The sequence below is a fragment of the Fukomys damarensis genome, unplaced genomic scaffold, assembly GCF_012274545.1.
Source record: "Fukomys damarensis isolate Sample0158 unplaced genomic scaffold, DMR_v1.0_HiC HiC_scaffold_18, whole genome shotgun sequence".
In the NCBI taxonomy this organism is placed as follows: domain Eukaryota; kingdom Metazoa; phylum Chordata; class Mammalia; order Rodentia; family Bathyergidae; genus Fukomys; species Fukomys damarensis.
In genome coordinates, this window is record NW_022900930.1 from 50,776,846 (window position 1) to 50,786,945 (window position 10,100).

The 10,100-nt window shown below is 52.0% G+C and overlaps 1 protein-coding gene across 1 annotated transcript in view; it reads right to left on the reverse strand.

Annotated features, from left to right (window-relative positions):
- Positions 1-10,100, reverse strand: part of Mcph1 (microcephalin 1) — a 199,245-nt gene that overhangs the window by 10,862 nt on the left and 178,283 nt on the right. Inside the window, exon 16 of the mRNA XM_033765542.1 lies at positions 3,659-3,783. The gene's annotated coding sequence lies outside the window, so the exon portion shown is untranslated. The remainder of the gene's footprint in view (positions 1-3,658; positions 3,784-10,100) is intronic.

Sequence of the window (10,100 nt, forward strand, 5' to 3'; positions counted from 1 at the left end):
TCCTTCCATATTCCATACTAATTTCACTTCTAGAAGAGTCTGGAGCGAGCCTGTCAGCAGCTATCACATCCAGCAGCCAGAGATGCTCCAGCACGTACCATGACACTCCGTGGCCTCTCTCTGGAGCCAAAAAGTAGGCGCCACTGTGAAGCCCACCAATTAATCTTCTGGTGAATTACAGTGCAGAACTGAAGGAAGCCACAGGTGACCAGGCTGAAATTGTGCACACACGCACACGCACACGAGAATCAGCCTGACAGATGGGGCACAGTGAGGGAAGGGACACCAGCCGAGCGCTGGAGACAGCTGATCTGACTGGGGATCGCCTCTGCCGACTTCTCACTGCCAAGGTCTGACAGCGTCCTGGAGAGCTGCAGGCCTGGCAGCCGGGCACCCCCTCCTGCAGGGTGGGCAGGGAGGGCAGGAAGACCCTGTAGAGGGAGGTAAGACCGGCATCAAGTCTGTTTCTGCACTGAGCCATCCTGGTGCTTTTAAATGGGTGAAGATTTAAAAGCTAATTATAGATATTTTAGTAACCAAAGGTGAATCCAATTTTCTTACATTACAGCTCCAGGCAGGAATGCCCAAGTCCTCCCTTCCACTTCCTGCTCCTCTGAGCCTGGCCTTTCTCTGCCTCTGCAGCCCCCTGAACCCCCGCTGAGCTCTGAGGGCCCTTGGCTCCTCAGACCCAGAAGCCGCCAGCCTCAAGTAAAGCCTCTGCTTTGCTTCCCATTTCTCCACCCTCACAGATTTGGGAGAAATGGGCCTGGCTGCATTTCTGCTCTCTTAGGGCTACCTCTAAATGCTGGATTCCTACTTTACAGCCTGAGGGTAATGACTCTTTCACAGCCTCCCCAGCAAGGCCAACAAAGCCTGGTCCAGCTCCTCCCGCTGCTGGAGGAAGTGCTGAGTCAGTCCTGCCCTGACCATCACTGTCACTGGCGCAGCTGTGCCTCAGTCCTGTGTGTCTGCACCTCGCACCCCACCCTTACTGGGTCACTCTCTTCCTGAACTATGTAGCCTTTCAGTGTGTCGCACTCAGTCGTGGGATAAACACTCATTTTCTGATCATCTGCAGGTGTCTGCTCTCGTTTCGGAAGTCACGCTCACTGATTTCCACCCTGGGTCTGCAGTGTTTTCCCAGTACACCAAGGGCGCTGTGCTTCCTCTGGCTTTCACTGCCGCATTGAAGAAGACTGCTGTGAGTCGCACTGACTTCCTAGAGATATTCTGCCTTTTCTTTTTGGCACCTTTTATAACCTGATCTTTGTCTTTGTTTGAGACCAGGTTTCACTATCCATTTCAGCCTGGCCTTGAACTCACTACGTAGCCCGGTCTGGCCTTGATGTCTTGGGGATCCTCCTGCCTCCGCCTCCTGAGTGCTGGGATTATAGGCATGCGCCACCACGCCTGGCTTTTATTTTTGTCTTTGATGATGTGTAGCATGACTAAGGTTAAGATATCTATATATGAATTTATTTTTATCTTGCTTGGTATGTTATACTGCTTCTTCCATTCCAGAAAATACTAGCTATTCTTTGTTAAGCAGTCTGTTAAATATTCTTTAAATATCATTCACTGTCTGGTCTGTCCAATTCTGAAACTGCAAATGGCGGCATGTTGGGCTTCCTGCGTGTGCTGTCCCTTTCTTCCTCCTCTTCCTCGTACTGCTGATGTAGCTCTGCTCCACACACATGGCCAGAGCTGCACCATCGCCTAGCGCACCGCCCCTCTCTGCTCGTCCCTAAGCCCTACGCTGGCTGTGCGGTCCCTCTCTCTGCTGCCTCTCCATCCACCCACCCAGGACTGTGTCCTGCCCTGCTCCCTGGACCCACAGCTCCTGCTTTGCTTGCTTATCTCAGTTTGACCCTGCTGGGCTTTCGGTAAAGTTTCACGGCAATGAGGCCGCCCTCGCCCTGGCGTGTTGATAACAGATTCCCTGAGCTGTTACTTAAGTCAGTGGGTTTTTGACATAAAATTCTCATCTCATGTTTTTTTTTTGGGGGGAATGTCTTATTTTTCTTCTAGCATAAAACATAGCTTAAAAGGTTTGATGAAAACATGGAAATAAAGTATTTGTAAATAGGGAAGGGAGGAGGGTATGAAAGGAGGGCAGGGACAAGGGGAAAAATGAGAACCGAGACCTGTGATGTAAAGGTACAAGATCCCAATGATGAATGTAACTGTACTGTATACCTAGAATGTACCAATAAACTCAATGAGAAAAAAAAAAGGTTTGATGATCATCTGATTTTTTTCCTTACATGTCATGAGCTTTCTGAAAAACACCTGCTGTGGACTAAACCGTGTGCCCCACTTCCTGACCCATCTGACTGAATTTGCAGGTGGGTTTGTAGGTTACAGAGGCCATGGGGTCCCAAGGCCCAATGTCACCAGTGTCCTGACAGAGACGCAGTGACACCGGGACAGCTGTGCCACACGAAGTCATCTGAGGTCCAGGGTGGAGGCAGCACATGCTGCTACAAGAGCAACCTCATAGCAAACCCCAACTCGGTCCAGCACTTCTGCCTCTGGGTCTGGGAGAAAACACATTTCCACCATTATTTCAATCACCACGGCTGTGCCTTTGTATGGAAGCCCTAGCCAACTAACATAACAATCCATAGCATTTTCCCTTTTTCAAATTTTAGTAATTTATTTTGAGGTGATAATCTCAGGAATGTGATGTACAATTTGTAGTTTCAAATCTTTTTCTAAAAATGCATCAACATCTTCAGTGGTAGAATTTCATATTCAGTTTTTCTTTGATTTGATTTCTTTTCCAGGAATTCCTAGGCCATCTCCTTTGCCTAACTTCAATGTTTATTACTTTCTGGCACTTTTTAAAATTCTTCATTACTTTTTTATGTGAAGAATGTTCCACGTTTTCACTTTCTATTGCTCTTAAGGTAACCCATGTTTTATTTGATATTGTGTTCCTTCTAGTTTACTCTTTCTTTTCCTCATTGAGTTTATTGGAACATTTTAGGTAGACAGTACAGTTACAGTCATCACTAGGATCTTGTACCTTTACATGACAGGTCTTGGTTCTCATTTTTTCTCCATACTCCTGCCCTAGTCTTTGTTTCTGAAATTAATTTTTTAAAATTTCTAATTCTTTCCAGAATCCTCTTGCCTCATCACTGAGTTTTTCCGACTCATGTGACTTCTCAAGGTTTAGAAGATTTTCCTGAAGTGCACCGCGGTCTGTTTTGTGGTCATGTCCCTGTCCATGGGAAACCCATTCGGCCCTTGTGCTCTATTTTATAACTTGGAACAGTGTTTGCCCGATACTGTTCTGCTGCCTACTTCATGTGCAGCGAACTGGCCGTGCGCAGGCTGCCATGGGAAAGCTGTGCGGGTCCCCGCCTCTCCCACCCTTTGGACAGTGCAGAGCAAGGGCTTCTGGGGCCTCCAATCTTTTCTTCGATCGACACCAGGAGTTAGAAGACCAAATGTGGCCCTCCCCAGTTTCTGCAAGGCCTGTGCATGAGGAGGGGTTCTGCATTTTTAAATGGCACAGAGGACTCACCAGTGAGAGGACACCCGTGAGAAGCATGTGACTCACGCGTTTCCAGACTCCAGGACCCAGAAACAAAGCCCTTGCGGCCGCACCAGCTGACGGGCCTCTGGGTGCCTGTCCCCTCCAGGTACCCACCTACTCCTGGGCTCGTTCTACTCTCTGGGTCCTGTGCTTTCCTCAGAGATGAATCTGCTGGGCTGGGGGTTTGGCTCACTGGTTCTGCCACCCGCCTCACAAGCGCAAGATCCCGAGTTTGATCCCTGGTACCAAAAAAAAAAAAAAAAAAAAGGAAAGAATCTGGTGTCAGTTTCTTCTGAAGGCGTTTCCAATCCTTTTCTCTTTCTGCAAAGACCCAATCTGCCTCCTGGAGCTTGAGCTCCAGGTTCCCTGGACCCAAATGAACACACCTGCTGCATGGTAACTGGTCTCCCACCCTCCGGGTTATTTCCGGCCCTCGGCGCCCGCCCAGTTCAGGGCCTGGCACAGAACAGGGCCTTCTCGGTGTGTGCGTGGCGCTGCCTCGGCTTGCTGGAGGTGAAAGCGGCAGGACAGGCAGCCTTCGGGAAGAGGAGATGAGGAAGCCTTGTTTGCGTGCTCTGGAAAAGATCCCCACTTCTTAAAAATTGCACCCCTCTGCCCTGTGACCAGCTGACTTGGCTTGGGTCCCTCAAAGTTAAGGGTCCCAGGGGTCTGCTTACCAAATGTGTGCTTCTTGAGTGCAAGCTTAAGGAAATGCGGCCGTAACCCTCAGGTACAGACGCAGTTTGGGCTGAAGGCTAACTGGGCTCAAAGGACACCCTAAGGCGGCCCCGAATCCAACACATCTTTCTCAGGGCTGTGGTGGGAATTTCTCGAGCAAAGTGAAATGTCAAAGCGCTCGAGTTCGGTAAGGAATCCCTGCCCGAGCTCCGACCAGGCTGGAGGAGGATGCCGCGCTTCTGGTCTTCACCTCTCACCACCGGCCGCCCACCGTGCCCGTGGGAGCCCCAGGCGCCCCCCTTGTTTCTGGAAGGAAAGCTGGGCCTCCCTCGTGAGTCGCGCCTGCGCACTCAGCAGAGCCCGCCCATCCGGCTGAGGGCTCCCGGTGGCTTCTCGGGGGCCCAGAGGCTGATAAGGGGCAGGGGGTGCCAAGCCCGCGGCCTGGCGCCCACCTCACCGGACTCCGCTGACACAGAGGCGCGGCCACCCTGCCGGGCCACCCCAGCCCGTCCTCGCTCCCCGCTTTGGCTGAGACCCCGCTTGCTGGCTTGCGCAATTAATTGGTTTCCGTAAATCTTCCCCCTGGAATATTCAAGATAGGGCCCCGATGTGTTCCCACAGATAAGCTGTGAATCGAGACACTTCGAAAATTGAAACCAGATTAACACAGTGACGGCTGCGGCCAGGATCTGCGCTCCAGGCGGAGCACATAGCCTCCAAGGGCTTCAGACTTTGGGAAAGTCTCAGCGTCTGGACGAGGAACCCACACCAAGCACAATATTAGTGCAGCCCGAAGAAGACTTGTACGTGCTTATTTAATCTCAGGTCAGTGATTTTAATTATTGTCTCAGTTAACAGTTCAAATAGTAGGGAGATAAAAACTAGATATTGTTTTCCTGGCACAAAAAATAAATTTTATAGTTTTAAATAAAGTAGGAGAAGAAAAATTAAGAGCAGGGAACATAACACTACACTACAGATAATACCAAAGTGGACTCTTTTTTGTTTTTTTGGACAAAGTATTTCTATGTAGTTCAGGCTGGCCTTGAACTCACAGCGATTCTCCTGCCTCAGCCTCCTGAGCGCTGGTATTACAGGTGTTCACCACCGTATCTTAGCCTGATAGTATTAAGTCCCGTAATTGCTAAACATATCCAGTAATTTCAGTCAACAAGCAGGCGGGTCTGCCCGTCTTGGGTCCGAGCCGGTCTGGCTAAGCTGCCTGCTGAGCTTCGGGGGGTCCGCGGAGCTTCAGTCAACAAGCAGGCGGGTCTGCCCGTCTTGGGTCCGAGCCGGTCTGGCTAAGCTGCCTGCTGAGCTTCGGGTGCACTCCGCGGAGCAGCCCCACCTCTGCTCGCCGCCTTCCACTGCCTGCTGCCGCGCCAGGCGGGCGGTAGGGACAGGCCTTGGACAGAGCTTGCAGGGAAGGGGCTCCCTGAGGGCCCCGCTCCTGAAGAGAGGGAGCGAGGCTGCGCCTAGGGGAGCCAGGGGCCTGGAGACCCAGGTGGTGCGCGGGTCCCATTCCCGCTGCGATTAGCCCGCGTCTGAAGGCGGGAGCTGCTGGCCTTGCTCTGCACTTCCGCAGTGCCGGGCACTTGGTTAATTCCAGTTTCCTTATAAACAGTGCCGCAGTGCACACGCTCGGGCACGCGTGAGCCCCTCTCTTAGACCAGTTCGTGCCAGTCATTATTTGGGCCGAGGATTCCGCACGGGGCGCACTGGGGCCTCCCCCATCTGGAAAATATGAGTCCTCCCGCGGCTCCAGGGAGGACCACGCACACACCTTCGTTTTAGTGAGATCATTTCCACTCCTGTGAGACCCATTCTGACCGGCAGAAAGGAGGGCGAAATAGGAGAGGGAAGAGCAAGAACAGAGCTGAATATAGGAAAAAATTAAAGAGCAGTGAGAAGCAAAGAAGGGGAAGAACGGTCAAACTGGAGGAAGGGGAGGAGAGGAAAGACTGACCCGGATCTTGGCTTTAGTTAGAGGAGAGCTTTACTGTCTAAAGCCAGTCATTGTGGCGTACACCTGTATTCCCTGCCCTCTGGGAGGCTGAAGCAGGAGGGTCCCGCATTTCAACTCAGCCCAGGCAACTTAGTGACATAGCAAGGCTTGGGGTCAAAAACAAACAAACAAACAAATAAACATCTGCAAAACTTGACCCCTGAATGAGGCTCTCAGAAGGTGTTGCTCTCGAAAAGGTTACAAAAGGGATTTTAGGCCTGGGATCTCTGAGTAACTCGACCACAGAAAACTTGGACTGACTGCAGGCAAAGAAACAGGAAATAAGCAAAATTCAACCCCAAGTGTAAGGGCCTAAGGCGCTGAGTGCGGCTCATTTTGAGTGAGTGTGTAGGCGTCTGAATGTTTCTTTTCAAAACTAATAGTAATATTATTGGCCAAATATTGTAACATTAACAAAAATCTAATAAAAGTTAAGCCTGGACTGGTTGCCTCGCTGAAGTCCTTTCTGTTACCGTGTATTTTCCTGTGCTGTGTTACAGTACATGATCTTGCATGGTTTTGATCCCAGTAAGAATATAATTGAGTATTTCGTAACTTTGCATCATAAATGTTTCCTGTAGGGTATCAGTTTTCACAAGCGTAAATTTGTAATGCGGCCTGACATTTCATCAGAAGGGTGTGAGAGCTCAGTAAATCCTTCTATTGTGCTGGCATCTGACCATTTCCGGTTTCGGTATAAATGACGCCACACGGAATATGAGGGCACACTGCCCTCCACGCAGAACAGTCTGTCACCACTCATGACTTGACTGAGGATGCGAACATGCTCACGAGTGCACAGGGCCTGCGACTACCTCCCTCGAGCCGCTGTCTGTGCACAGTGTCACCACCAGAGCCTAGGCGTCTGCGTCCCCACTGCGCTCTGAGCCTCGCGGTTTTACACATTTTCCCCATTATATTTGTGTCAAAGTCAGCTTTTGTCTTAAAATCTTCCAGTGAGCCGGTAAGGGGTAGAAGATACCTCTCTTCATGCTTTTGTGCTTGTTCTAATACAGTTAGTAATGTGTCTTCACTTGAACTTCAGAATCTCAAGTGAGTTTTAAGGAAAAATGTAAAGATGACCGAAGTCTACGGCGGGCCTTAGAAACCACAGTGCAAGGGTTACAGTGATTTAAAGGAGTCCGATGAACGAAGCTCTGGGAGGACCTCAACCCTGCAGGCCGGAGGAGGAGGGGTGAGAACCGCAGGGATTGCCAGAGGTGTCCTCGCGCAGTGGCCCCGAGGTAGCTTCAGGCCGGGGCTGGTCCAGGAGGCCCACAGCGCGCGCGGGGCTTCCTCGGCGCACAGTGAGCACCCCACGTCTGGGAGGAAGAGGGCCCCACTGTCCCCGAAGCCCTGCACCCCCTGCAGCTCACCCCATTTCACTCCGCTTGTGGACTCATATTTAACAAGAAAACGGTTACTGTCAAGTCAGAGGCACTTAGGCCAAACTCCAGTACAAAAGCCGGAGCGGGGGCGGTGAAACCCAGAGCCGGCCACGAAGGCCACGGCAGCTCCTCAGTGTGACGGCCCTGCAGTGCTTCGGGAAGGGGCGTGGGGAAGCAGAGGGATTTTAGGTCCCCATGCGCTCTGAGCCCTCTAGCATTTCAGAAGTCCAGTGTTGGCCTCCATCTCTTTCTTTTTCTCTGTGTTTTGTGTACACAAAGCCTCCTCTTCTCAGCGCCATTCCCTGTAGTTACAGGAAAGGTCACCAGTGGAAGCAGAGCCAGGAAAAGCTAACGAGGGGTTGCGATCAGTGTTTACTTCCCCACTTGTTATATGCACTAGAGTAACCACCCAGGCAGGCTTCACACAGAAAGAGGTGGGTGACTGTCCACCCGCAGGGCTGACCCAGCGGAAGTAACGCGCGCTACGCTCTGGGAAACACCAGGATTTGTCCCTGTGGTCCATTTTTACACCTGTTTCGTCTCTCTCTGAACCTCTTTAACTCTTTGCTCTAAATACCCTCGTTTTTCTTTCCTTCTCAGAAAGACACTGATTCCACCCTCCAGGCCTGGATGTGGGGCCTTCCTGGTGACGGGAAGGTTCCCACTCGAGTCTGGCTGCTGAGTTCCCAGCTGCACACGTCTGAGGTGGCGGTCTGCAAGGGGTGCGTCGGGAGCCGGTCCTGCCTGAGGTGCCGGGCAGGGAAGACCCCAGACTAAATAAATTAGCTCCCATTCTGAAGGACACACAATCCAAGTCGTCCTGAATCCTTACGGTGGCAGGCCCCACCCCGCTCCCGGAGCCTTTGTGCCTGACTGGTGGGGGGAGCCGGCTCCTGGCTCCTGCTGTAAGGGAATGGGATGGGATGAGGACCAGGACTGTCCTGAGCCTGACGCTGCTCAAGCCTCTCCCAGGCTCACTGCCTGTCACAGGCTAGAAACCTGGATGCCAACTCTCCAGGCCTGGTACCCAGCACCTGCTAGGGCAGCCCTGCCACTCCAGGACCCTTGCAGACCACGCTGTCTGCTGGCCTCCGCTCTGCCATGAGTCCCACGCAGGAGACCCCAGTGGGAGTCAGTCTGTTCCGGGCTGTGGGATGAACACCACAGCCTGCACAGATTGTATCTGGGGCTGGATGGCTGTCTGGGCTCAGCACTGCATGGCGGGGTCTGGCCCACTTCCAGCTCACTGGCCTGGGCAGAGGTGAGGCAGCCCTGGGTCTCTCCTAAGCTGCCCATGCGTCCGCCCAGGGCCTCCTCCTTTGTTGTGGTCGCCTCACCACAACCCTACACCCCTTGTGCTTTGGATTCGAGCCCCCCACCCCCCGCCTCAGCAACCATCACAGGGCTGCACACAGGCCAGGCCAGCTCATGTGGGTGACTGATCCAACAGCAGTACACATGAGTCCTGCTCACCGAGAGGAGGTAATGACCCATGCACACAGCAGGCAGGCATGGGTTACCAGAGAACCGTGCAGAAGGAGAAAAACCAGTGCTGTCTGGGGAGGGGTAATACCAGCTCTTGGGAGGCTGAGGCAGGAGGGTCACTGTGAGTTTCAGGCCAGCTTGGAAATATAGTGAGACCAACCCATGCCAAACTGACAGATGTTAATTATTTCATCTGCATAATAGTATTGAAATGACAAAATTAAAGTAGAAGACATATTAGTGGTTGCAGGAGTTTAGGCAGGGAGCTGGGACAAGAGCAGATACTGTAAAAAGGCAAAACGAGGGTCTTTCCGGTGATGGAAACTGACAAGACACATCCACACAGGCACACACACACACAGACACACACACAGGCACACACACTTTGCATACACAGGGATCTAGACAATTTAAATCACACCCTGAGGGGGTGAAACCTGTTTTGTTCTCTTCCTGCCCTGGGATTGAACCCAAGGTCTTCACAGAGCTACATCTTGAACCCTTCTTTTTTATCTGGGTACAGGGCCTCCCTAAGTCTCCAACGTGTCCGCCGGGCCTCCCTGAGCCAGGGACAGCAGGTGGCGCCACCAGCGAGTCACCGCCCAGTCAGCCCTGGAGACCTCGGCAAGAACTTCATGTCAGCCATGCAGTCTAACAAGACGTCAAAGCCCCTAAGTCACTGCTCTGGCTCAGAAGCACACGGAATGCAAATGTACACCATCTCCCGAGTGTTCTCTGCCCTGGCTGCGGACAGATCGCCTGGGGATTGGTCAGCTGGCTCCATCCCGGAAAGTGCTCGCTGGAGTCTGCCCCTTGGGACCCTGGGTGATCTCAACTCCTATTAGTTGGAGAAGCGCTTGTCTAAGTGCTTTATTAAATTACTACGCTCCAATTTTTTCTCATACACTCCTCAAATTAGATTATAAGGGGCATGACTGCCCATAGCTCTCTAGAAATTATATTTGTTAAGACCCCGACTGACATTTCCAGAAACATGCCA